Raw genomic sequence first — 12,572 nt, 5'->3', positions numbered from 1 at the left:
TGGCTGTGTGAAGTCTAGATAAATATATGTGATCTGAACCTTGCAAGAAAAACAAAGAAACACAGGTATTTGAAAGAGGATGATGATTTCAGAGAAAGGTGAGGATTTTTTAGTGATTGGAGAATAGTGTCTGCAAAGGAGATGGCAGAAGAGGTAACTGATGAGCTAAGCCAGTGCCAGATTAAAAAGGTCTGCAATGCCATGTTGAAATTGTTGCATTTTAGGTAAATAGTGTATTGGTAGAGAGTTGTAAGCAGGAACTAATATGATCCGGAAACCCTTTTTTCAGAAAGCTAAAAGTGGCAACAATAAATATTCTTCTCTTATGGCATTTATTGACCTTGAATCTATGCTGTAAATTTGTATGCCCTTTCACACTGATACCAGGTATATTCTAGTCAGTGGTTAGCCACTTTATGGGTCCTAATGATGTTTGCTTCTCAGTCTGGTTGCTTGATGAACAGTATAATGCATTTGTTCAAAGTAAAGTCTTCCATATCATATCTTCAAAGGCCAAATTGATCTGTCTGCTGCCATTGCATTTCCAGTGGGCAGCGTCTCTACAACTCCGCGGGAACTTCTTCAGCAGCTTTTGTGGCCTTTCTGCTGTGGTTCTTGTTTTCTCTTCTCTGTCTCTAGTCACTCCAGCATGCTTGGTCAAAGCTGTTTTGGTATCTCTTTGTTGTGTCCTCTACAAACGTGTCTGGTTGTGCAAGATGACCTTCCCAAAATTGATATGCCACCTCTAAATTTTCTTTCAGAACCAGGCATCTGGCCTATTGCTCCCTGCCAGCTTGGACTCATTAGTATTTGCTTTTCCGTTATTGGTTGGCAGTGACGACTTGCCCTTTCAGCATCACGAGGCTTGGAAGAAATTCTGGCAATATCTATCAGGGTAAAGATGGCTTTGCTGAGATCCCCTTACCCAATTCACTAGCTGTTTTCACTTCTTCATTGGGGAAATGTAATTAAAACAAAATTTCCCAGCCCAGAAATCCTTTCCGCAAAAGTAGTAAAGAAAACACTTTTGTTATTGAATAAGCATTAAGCCAGAATGTGATGGGCATCACAGGCAATTCCCTAAGAGCTTGCAAACATAGAAAGGAATCTCACTCTTTTATGCATCCAGGCAGATACAACCCATTACATACTTGTTCGCAACATAAACAGTAACTCATCCTCAATAAGAAGACTTGACAGCACCATTTGTCACAGAATTCATCCTTTTACCTGGTTATTGGGGTGATTAGTGTTAGCCAATTGGCTTCATCCCAGGGAACCACAGACTTACTATATTTTTATGATGAGAGATTGTTTTGCACCTTGGAGCAAGGTACCCACCAAAGTTGGGCTTCTGCCTCCCACAGAAACTGGGAAATAGGAGTGTTATCTATCATGATGCTTATGTTTCAAAGAAATGGCTTCCAAGTCCTTGAGATGTATATTTCTAGGTAATAAAGTTAACAATAGGCCTATCTAGCTTCAAAAGGATTTATGTACATTTCAAAGAGAGGAAGACCTACCTACAATTACACGTTTTATAAAGTAAGTGCTTTGAGAAAAAGGAGGGAAGGAAATCAATTACCAACAGGGCGAAGTAAGCCTCTTAAAAGCCTCTTCCTTTTAATTTGTATTTGTTCTTACCTGAGAAGTCACATTTTTTAAAACCATACAATTTTTGTGTCTGCATTTTTTTCTCCTTCACTGCTTCCTAAAATGTGTTTATTCAAGTGTTCATGTTTCTCTTCCTGCAAGTCAATTGGCTTATGTTCAAATAGCATATGTTGAGATGTTCTGCTTGATTTTCTTGACTATGGGTGCTAGTATTGTATGCTACTTTTATTTGTCAGCTTAGATAGGGTTGTTGAAATTGATTAGTGATGAAGTCCTTTAAATACTGAGTGGAAGACAGAGGGATTTCCGCCCGAGTGGGCTTCTGGTCCCTGGTTTTCCTGGTTTCTCTTGGCCTCAAAGGCAAGGCATGCCTAGCCTACTTTTTGGTTTCTTCTCAGCTTCTGAGGTCAAGCCGAACCAGTACTCTGCCATGTCCTCAAAGTGCTCAGATCTCTGAGTACAGACACTTACGAGGATCCATTCCCTCTTTCTGTCTCACCACTGGGCTCCAACACTGTTCTACAAGTGCTTTCACATCCCCTGAACAATTCCTCTGAACCTGAATGGAGCCCATTTATATCCAGTTGAATTTGGAAAAGAGTCTAAAGAAGCATATTTACATAATTGTATTCCCAGTTTGTTCTATTCCCACAAAACAAATGTTTGTGAGTGCCTTAATTACTAAGCAAATGATTTTTTTTTAATTTTTAAAAATTTTTACTTATTTATTTTGAAAGAGAGAGAGAGACAGCAGGGGAGGGGCAGAGAGAGAGAGAGAGGGAAAGAGAGAATCCCAAGCGGGCTCCACGCTGTCAGTGCAGAGCCCAATGTGGGGTTCAGTCCCATGAACTGTGAGATCATGACCTGAGCAGAAATCAAGAGTTGGACGCTTGACCCACTGAGCCATCCAGATTCCCCATAAGCAAATGACTTTTAAATAAAATACAGGGACACAAGCCACTCTTTCTTGTGTTAATTCAGGACAACCTGTTAACCTTATAGGTTCCATTTGGTCAAGCTTGATTGCTTTATTTTCCTTGAATAGTGAAGTAAGTCTTTTACTGTGTCTAGACACTCTTTTCACTGTTTCAAATAGCACACTTTCATAGTTTGAGAAGCTAGACCATTCTTGTTGTAACATAGAATGTATGATTCGATTGTCCTGATTTGAGATTCATACCTCTAATAAACCCTCAACTACCAAACTCAAGCATAGGGAATATTCTGGCACTATCCGCTTCTGTCCTTTTAAAATCCTGACCTACTTGAAAAGAATACCATCCTTGGGTCCATCAATGTTTCTGGTTCTTCACTCTTCATGAATCTAGATGCTGTTAGCAGAGAACAGATTCCTTTCCCATTGTTGACAGTTTGGAGTATGGATAGCTATAATCTGTAATAGTTCTTGCCACTATCAATTCAAGAGGGCCGGAATTTGTAAATGAAGGCAACAAAAGCCTGAGGGGTGTGCTTGAGGATCAAACCATTGCTTTTCTATCATGTATTTATGTACCTCCATTTGTACAAAAACCCTTTGTGTGGATAAATTTTGGACAACTAATTTGTAGTAGCATAAAAGAATTTCCACATATGTGTATTTAAAATTGCTTTTAAATTGACAATTCAGACAAATCCCATTCAGACCAAAGTATAAATAATAAATGTGTGTTTATGTGAACTTCTTGATGGAGAAAGCTGTGCAGACAATAGACTTATTTATTCCTGAAGATTTATGTTAAAAGAAAGTTCCCTGGGGCATTAAGAAAAAGCCTGCAAAAAGCACTCTAGTAAATTATAACTCTGAGGATAAAATATGACAAAAATAATTGCTAACGTAAAAACCACAGTGTAAAACTTGAATGTACTCTATATTATATGTTTTCAACTTTTTAAAAATTCCTGTCACTGACAGAACTACTTCTGAAAGAATAATTTGGATTTTTGGATACACTAACTCTTTCGATTTATGTATGTTTGAATATTGTTTTGAATCCTAGGCATTTAGCATAATAGTATTTAGCAATAGTCATATTTAATTAGTGCCTACTATGTTATTACTATCATCATTTTACAGGTGAGGAATTCAAAGGCTGAATTAGTAAGGTCACTTGCCCAAGTTTTACACCATTAATTGGAAGAGCTGGGATTTTAACCCTGGCCATCATGAGCAGAACCTACGCTGTTAAGTATCATGATATGTGGCCTTTCAATGTTATGTAATCCATGTGACATACTGTAGACAATACATTTGTGGTTCATTTGAAAGTTAAAATTCAAGGAATTACATGTGGTGAAGTTAATTTTTCCTTATCTTTCTAAAATACGTGAGCTCTTTGGCCTAGAGTAATCTTCAAATATACATTCTCTTAAAGTTATACATTTAAATTAACTTAATAATAAGTAAACCAGCATTGAACGGATGCACTCTTGCTTACATCGAGGCAACAGTTAATTTGAAACTTTTATAATTATATTCTTTCAAGTGAATTTAATGCTCATAAAAAAACAACCATTAACATAAGAGTGCACTTTATAGTCAGGCAGACTAAATTCGAATCTCTTACATATTGAATAATTGCAACCAAGTTTCTTAGCTCCTCTGAGAGAAAACCTTTAACTTTTTCTGAGGGTTTTTAGTATGCCCGACACTGTACATGAGAGACCTTGAGTTTACTTGTTTTGTAGATGAAGAAACTAAATCTCAAAAAAAATTTAGTACTTTTCTATTATACTACAGATAATAAATATCAGAGCCGTTAGTTTAAATTTAGGTCATTCTGACTCCAAAATTCTTTTTTTTTAACTTTTCATTACATTCTGCTGCTTCCATTACCTACCTCAAGGGGTTCTATGAGGATTAAATGACATAATGTGTATAAAATACACAGGAGCAGCCTCACTGTAGATACTGAAAGAGTAACATGAATTGTTTCCATTTTGAATTTTTCTAGTAGTATATCTTAGAAGATACTCTGTTTGGAAAGTAGTATTTTCTACTACTAATGTCTTAAGTAGCAGAATGAGGATAGCTGTGAAGGAAAGTCACATGGTGAGTCATGAAACTTTAAAACTATGAGAAACCTTAGACATAATCATATCTAATGTTGTCTATTGTCTTCTGTTCAGTGAGCTTGTGGAATATTCTCTTACCCAGAACTTTTATACATAAACAGGTCTAAATTTGGTTGATATGGTTGAATGGCATAGAGGAGAATCATTTTGCGCCAAATTTTGCATTTGAAATTTTTTTCTCTAGTAACTTTCTCTTCTTTTACATGTGAAGGAAGCCACACGAGCAAAATACCTGCTAAAATTTGCAGTTGGTGGAGGAGCCGTGGCTAGAAGAGATGTTATACTCAACACCTTTTAAGTCTTGGTCCCATGCGCTTTCTTGGACCTAGGGCTACATAAAAGTGTCTACAGAAAAACTGTGCTTGGTATTTGTTCATAGTATTTTTGAAATATTTGTTCTTATACATAGAAAACAATACAAAAATTTATTTCAGTCTCTAAGATGGAAGCAATTGTCGATAAAATATTACTGTAAAGTTTTTATCATTGGGATCTTCTCTGTGGACTCTAAAACTTTCTAAGGTTCATTCCTTAGAAAGCAAAGAATAAGCACTGTACTTATACAGCTATTTGATTCTCCTGAAATTGGAGTAGCCTAGTAAAAACCAACCTAATTGCCAATCCCATTATACAGTAAGGTAGCAAGCCATAGGAGGGACTAGATAGGAGGGGCTGTTGTAAATAAGTTTGCTTATTCTAACTTGTTTGTGACTAACACCACAATACTCTTTTGAGTTATAAACTTCTATTTTGTTTACTTACCCAGATTATGTGCTTGTAATAACAGAACAAATACTTGATGTGGTATAAACTGCGATTGCAAAATCATTTGCTTACAAAATAAATTATCATTGAATATACATATATGATCTATACATTGTTCATTAATAGGAGACATTGAATGTAATAATAATTTGGAGATAGTTCTCCTAAGCCAAAAATAGTCATATTAGTAAAGATGGATTACTACATTCCAAGGTCTCAGGACGATAAATGGTTGAGCGCTTAAAGAAAACCTTAGCCTGAGCAGTAAAGATATGGTTTGATGACAGAAGAAAAATGCAGCATGATTTTCACCCTTAAGTAATTCATTCAATGAGAATTTATTGAGTATCTTCCTCAGGTTCTATCAGATACACTTATATATGAAGAGAAATTTGGGAGATGAGAAAATGATGAAACAAATATATATAAAGATAAATTGTGAAATATAATGAAGATGCTGTAATTGATCTAGGAACAAAATATTGTACAAAAATCATAAGTAAGAAGTTCACGTAACTATGAAAGCATTTATAAAACGGTAAAATCTGTCTTTACCTACATGTTTTTGATTTGAAAGTTATTCGGTAATTTTTTAAAAGTAGAAAGGAAGTATAAAAATGTAAATTACAATAACAATGACAAATACAGCAGGTATAAACAAGTTTGGGAACAAATACCACTGATTCATGGTTTATAAAACTTGGAAAGCAGGCAGATTATTATAGACATTAGCTTCACTATTTTATGGGGGAATAAATATTTGGCAAATACGTTGAGTCAGTTATGTGGTTGAGACTAAAGACTACTTCAAATGTGACTAAATATTTAAGAGAAACAATATAACATATATATAACATATATGTGATACCACATATATACATCTAGATGAACACATAGTTTAAAAAATGATGGATAGTACATCAACTCAGTTACTCAGGTGTTTTCTCTGCTGGTGCTGTTGGTAATAGGATGCCTTTCAGGAGATACCAGAGGGACAAAATAACCCAAATTCTGGAGTAGCATAGCGGAGGATTTCATGGTCTACTTCATGTTGTGAGCAATTTATAACATATTTTTTTTAATTGTCCAAAGTAGGTGAATACTTCTTAATTTAACAAAATGGAAACATTTTCTTTCACTAGAGACTCGTGTGTGTGTGTGTGTGTGTGTGTGTGTGTGTGAGAGAGAGAGAGAGAGAGAGAGAGAGAGAGAGATTCCAAAGGGTCATTCCAAGTAGCATATGGTGATCACCACGGCGACTTCTAAAGAGAGTAGGGTCAATTAACTGATATGCCCTTTATGTCATTGAGCTCCATAATAAGTTGGACATGTACAGTTGGAAATTAGCACTCACTAACTAAATTACTCTGGTTAATAGGGGTGAAAATAATTTGAAATTTCCTAGGAAATTCCACGTGGGAAGAAAGAATAATACAAACATTAGAGACAGCAAAGAAAAAATTAAAACTGTGTAATGAAGCAGGAAAGGAACTTGTGACAATGAGAATTTTTTGAGCTGTCCATAATGAGATTATCAATGTGACCTCTTTGCTTTATACCCCTCTGCTATTTCAAATGAAGTCTATGCCACCCATAAATAATTTTAAGAGTGGATATTTTAGATTATTTTAATAAATTTTAAGTTTTACATTAAAATTGACAATTGGCAGGGCACCCAATGTGAGTGCATTGGGCTCTGCTCTCACAGCATGGAGCCTGCTTAGGATTCTCTGTCTCTCTCTTTCTCTCTCTCTGTCTCTCTCTGCCCCTCCCCTATTCATGCCCTCACTTTCTCAAAATAAATAAATAAATAACTCAAAAATAAATAAAAAATACATAAGTAAGTAAATAAGTAAATAAGTAAGTAAATAAATAAATAAATAAATAAATAAATAAATAAATAAAATTGACAGTTGGCAAATCCAGGGATCAAGTGGCTGCACTTAGGACCACAACACAAGGAGACATCTGATTCTGTGTCCTATTTGGGGGAATTTGTCATTAGCCAACATGATATATCCACTTGTAAGCTGACTTAAGTCCTTATTCCAGACAATAATGTGGGTACGGAGGGTCCTAACCACCCTGCCCCTGCTATTGGACAAACTATGCAGGAAAAGAGAGAATGATGCTTCATGAGGTACATTTGTTTTAGGAATACAATATGAATATCCATGAGAAATTGTATGAACTAATAATGAGCTCAATCTTAAAAACTTTGGATGAATGCCTTGTTTGGAACTGATGGTTGCAAACAGAGGGTTAGTTATAAACAGTGTGGTTGGTGCAGGATCACTAGCAATTTTTAGGTAAGTCATTCATAAAGTAGGGGCTGAGTACTGAGAACCTTGAAAATAATGGTTTCACCCATCACATACATACAGCTACTAAGGAATCAACACCTTTTGGGAGAGGGAAGAAGAAATTCATGGCAGATGTGCTTAGTGTATAAGGACCTGTAATCTGCCGTAGGATACCCTGGACATGGGACTTAATACCAGGAAATTGCTGGGAGACCACTGGCCATGATATTCCCAAAATTAGACAGACATATCCATGGGAATATCTGGATGTATAAAATGTTTACTTACATTGAACATACCTATACCAGTACATACCTGTAGTGATTAAGAACTTGACCTTTGATATGAAATTACCTGGATTCTAATCCAACCCTATGATTTATAGTCTGTGTAACTCTGGACATATTTCTATCAGTCCCCTCATCAGTAAAATGAAGCAAATAACATTATGTAGCATAAAGTAAAGTTGTGTGTACAGAATTAGATAATCTATGGAAGGTACTTTGCATACCCGTGACCTAAGAAGCAATATTAAAATTATGACTTCAATTCCATTACTATTCTTGTATAGAGATACTTGAGGAAACACTGAAAATACTAATAGTCTACCTTAAATTGTGTGGTTGTTGATATCTTTTAAAATATTTGTACTTTGGGGATTTTTTTCAAGTTTTCTTCAGTGAACAAGCCGTTTTGAATTAAGAGGAAATTTTTCTAATTGTCAAATTATTTCCCAGTCAAAAGCATTCTTTTGTGGAAGATAAAACACAATTGATAATTCCTAAGAGAAAGTTTCCTTAAAAATCCTTTTAACAATTAAACACATGAATGCAATTCAAATTAGACTCTATTTCGTGCCACGCTATTCTCTATAAAATAACTGGTGAAAACTGATATGTTTAACTTATATTTTACCTTAGGGTATAACATGGGAATAGAATGTTTGGGGATATGTAAAACTAGATTTGATATTTGTAATGACTTTGTTTTGAATTTCTTATGTTTAGCAACTAATGATTGTACTTGAAATAATTAGCTCATGATACCTTTGTAATAGCTGAACATCACAAATCATGTTCTGAAGGTCAGTGGTTAAAGTAAATATCCTCAATGGAATAAATGTACCTTTTTCATAGAAGATTAAATAATATCAACTGAGTGCACAGTCTTTTAAGCAGAAATCTGAATCACGTCAAACCAATTCACCTTCCAGTGTGTGCATCTTGCATTCTTTTAATTTATTCCCTGTGCCCTTTTCTTTGCTTTTATTAGATGTAGATTCACTCTTCTGTAATGTTAACTTCGGAATAGTATGTGTCAATTTACACTCAAGATTTTTCTAATATTTTTAATTTCTTAATTTTTTAAATTTTTTATTTATATACATATATATTATTTTTTTTACACTTCTTGCTATCTGTCCCCTGTTCTATCTAGTGTAACTTGCTAGGGTACAATGCTCTTTGTTATAAAACATGGAAAAGATATCGGGCAGAAACATGAAAAGACTACTCACTGCCCCATTCACAATCAACTTATAAGATAATGAATTTACTGCAAGAGTAAACTTTTCTTTTTTTCAAAATATATTTGGAACTCTTGTTTAAGAAATACTTCAAGAGATCGTACTAAATTACTGTAAATGTACTTACTGGTCTCTGGACACTTGTGTTATTCAGGATGGCTGTGATGTCTGCCCATATTCAAATGAAACTTGGAGGTTTATGTTATAAATCCAACTGGAGGTATAGTATTGTTTTTGAAAATAAAATTTAAACATTCTGGAAGACATTGGCTAGCTATTCACCAAGATTAGATTTAATAAATAAGTGTTATTTTAACTAGCCCTCAATGAGGACTGAATGCAGAGACAGCTAGTTGTCATCCAGTATCCATTCTCACTTATTTCCATCATAAATGGAACCCCTACATTTTAGTCTCAAGGCTACTCAGCCTGAAACCACAATTATAGCTTCCATAGCATCCAGGGCCACGGTGTAAGTACACTTTTCCCAAAGAAATGTGACCAGAAATGGCGTATGAAATGCCTGGCAAATGTCCTTGAGAATAAGATTTTTGCTGTCTGCATTTTCTTTCTCTTTTCCCTGGAGTGGAATTTAGAAGTGATTATAGGCAGCCTTTTTCATCAGCACACAGGAGAGCAACATCTTAGGGGCTGCTTGAGTTCAGAGAGGAGGAACCAGGATCTCTGGATGAGTGAAGAGATGAACCACCTATTCCTCTAGCTGCTTATAGCTTAGACTCTTACTTGAGAAAGAAAGAACTGTTCTTCATGTGTAAGTCACGTTTACTTTGGTCTCTGTTGGAACAGTCAGACATTATTTCAAATGCTCCTTAAAATATAAGAAACAATATTCATTATTAAAATAAATTGGTGGAGCATTTTTAGTGTACAAATGTTCTTCAATTTTCTCAAAAGTCACAAAATCCTGTGACCTCACTATTATTATATAAGTCTCACAGATAAAGAAACTAAAGCTTGGGGAATTCTGCTCTATCAAAAGTTACCCTTGGCTCAGTCCATTGAGCATCCAACTCTTGATCTTAGCTCAGGTCATAATCTCACAGTTTGTGGGATCAAGCTCTGTGCTGACAGTGTGGGGACTGCCTGGGATTCTCTCTTTCCCTCTCTCTCTGCCCCTCTCTGCCCCTCTCCTGTTCTCTCTCTCTCTCTCTCTCTCTCTCTCTGTCTCTCTCAGAGTAAATAAATAAACTTTAAGCAAAAAAAATTACCCTAATACATGAGTTCAAATATAACACACCTGGAAGATAGAAAGTTTAGTTTTGAAAATAACCAGTAGTAGCTCACAATAGGTTTTGCTGTGTTAACTTTTCTCCTTTAAAGTCTTTATCATTGCTAACACCTACCTTACTGGATCCTGGCTGGAAACCTAATGCTTGGCCTCCAGGAAGTTGCTTAATATCTAAGGACCTCAGCTTCCTCATCTGCTTGTATAAAGGGTGATTGAGGAGGTGAGAGGCAAATGTGCTTTTTAATAGTAAGTTACATTTTGTTCGTGAACATCAGCCTAATGGCTCAACTGCAGAGATACCTAGTTAGGCTCCCTTTATTTGAAAACCTTTAAAATAAGTATCATAATTTTTGGGGTGCCTGGGTGGCTTAGTCAGTTAGGCGTCTGACTTCTGCTTGGGTCATGATCTCTGAGCTGTGCCGACAGCTCAGAGCCTGGAGTCTGCTTCAGATTCTGTGTCTCCCTCTTTCTGCCCTTCCACTACTCGCACTCCGTGTCTCTCAAAAATAAATAAACATTTAAAAATTTTAAATGAGTATTATAATTCATATACGAATGCCACACCTCTTAGTATTAAATGTGGCTAACAAGTAGTCCTTAATAACCAGTGGGAAATCAGCTTAGGAAGTATGGAGAAAGGGGCAGTATGAAGAATCCTCTGATTTAACCACCTCAACACCTAGGTACAAATGAAGCTGACCCCAGAGATAATGAGCAGCTTACCTCCCAGCAGAATCCAAAGAGGAAAGAAATGTGTACTATACCCTATGAGTGGTGTAGTTGTTCAGGCAATCATTACTTCTCCCTAAACTGAGAAATGGGCACTAAGAAAACCCCTTTAAGTAAAAACTCCTAGTTAGAGATAGGAACTGTGCTTAGGAGGGGTTCCTGGGTGGCTCAGTGGGTTAGGCGTTGCACTCTTGATATCTGCTCAGGTCATGATCTCACGGTTTGTGAATTCGAGCCCCCATCAGGCTCTGTGCTGACAGCTCAGCTCATTCTCTTCCCCGCTCATTCTCTCTCTCTCAAAAATAAACATTAGAAAAAAAAGTGTGCTCAGGGACACTTGGAGAGTAGATTATTAGGCTGAAAGGTGTTACTGTTAGATTTGAGTGGGTGGGGCTGGACAGAAAAGCAGGGACACTGTCCCATCTCTTTCATGAGCTTCCCTGTATTGAAATGATGGAAGTTTCTTTTTTTTTAAGATTTTTTTTTAATGTATTTTATTTACTGTGAAAGAGAGAAAGCATGAGTGGAATAGCAGCAGAGAGGGGGAGGGAGAGAGAGAATCCCAAGCAGGTTCCACACTGTCAGCACAGAGCCTGACTTGGGACTCGATCTTACAAATGGTGAGATCATGACCTGATCTGAAATCGAGAGCTGGGCGCTTCACCAACTGAGCCACCCAGGAGCCCTGAAATGATGTTAGTTCCTAGTCAGATAAGCACATGAACATGGGTCATACAGTTACTTATTGGAAATCAATAGCAAATTTGCCTTTATTTATCCAGTTTAGGTCTGTCCATGTTACTTTTCTAATTAATCCCCAAGTAAAGCTAAAAATTACTTTTTAGTTTTTATCATTAGATATTTAGTGAAACAACTACAAGTTTATTGGGGATAGGAGTCAAGAAAAGTAAAACATAATTAATATTATTTATGTTCACATTTTAACCGAAATTCTGCTTCCTTGAAACCCTAGAAAAATACAAATCTGGTTGCAAAAGGTGCCAGGTTTGAATCCCAAGTTTGCTGAAGCTGCTTAAGGTCTTTTAAACTCAGCTTCCTAATCTGAATTGTGAATAATGTGTAAGGTTATTGTGAGATTAGAGATGATACACATCAAATACCCGGCACACGTTAGCAAAGTATATGGAATTGTGTGCTGATTTGCTCTGTACCTGTGCTGTATTAATCGGGATACAATAATCGCTTGGGTACAGTACTAGAAAAAATCTGATCTAATAGAAATATGTTGTTGGTTAAGCTGAGGATACATAGCTCATGCAGAATCAATGCCAACATAATACTTAACCACCATCCT

General features: G+C 36.1%; 1 protein-coding gene across 2 annotated transcripts in view; it reads left to right on the top strand.

Moving 5' to 3' along the window:
- KHDRBS2 (KH RNA binding domain containing, signal transduction associated 2) overlaps positions 1-12,572 on the top strand; it is a 579,306-nt gene that overhangs the window by 290,353 nt on the left and 276,381 nt on the right. The gene's annotated exons all lie outside the window — the stretch shown is intronic.

Source organism: Panthera leo, chromosome B2 (assembly GCF_018350215.1).
Source record: "Panthera leo isolate Ple1 chromosome B2, P.leo_Ple1_pat1.1, whole genome shotgun sequence".
In the NCBI taxonomy this organism is placed as follows: Eukaryota; Metazoa; Chordata; class Mammalia; order Carnivora; family Felidae; genus Panthera; species Panthera leo.
The sequence above is the reverse complement of the archived record's forward strand: the minus strand, read 5'-3'. Positions and strand labels throughout refer to the sequence as shown.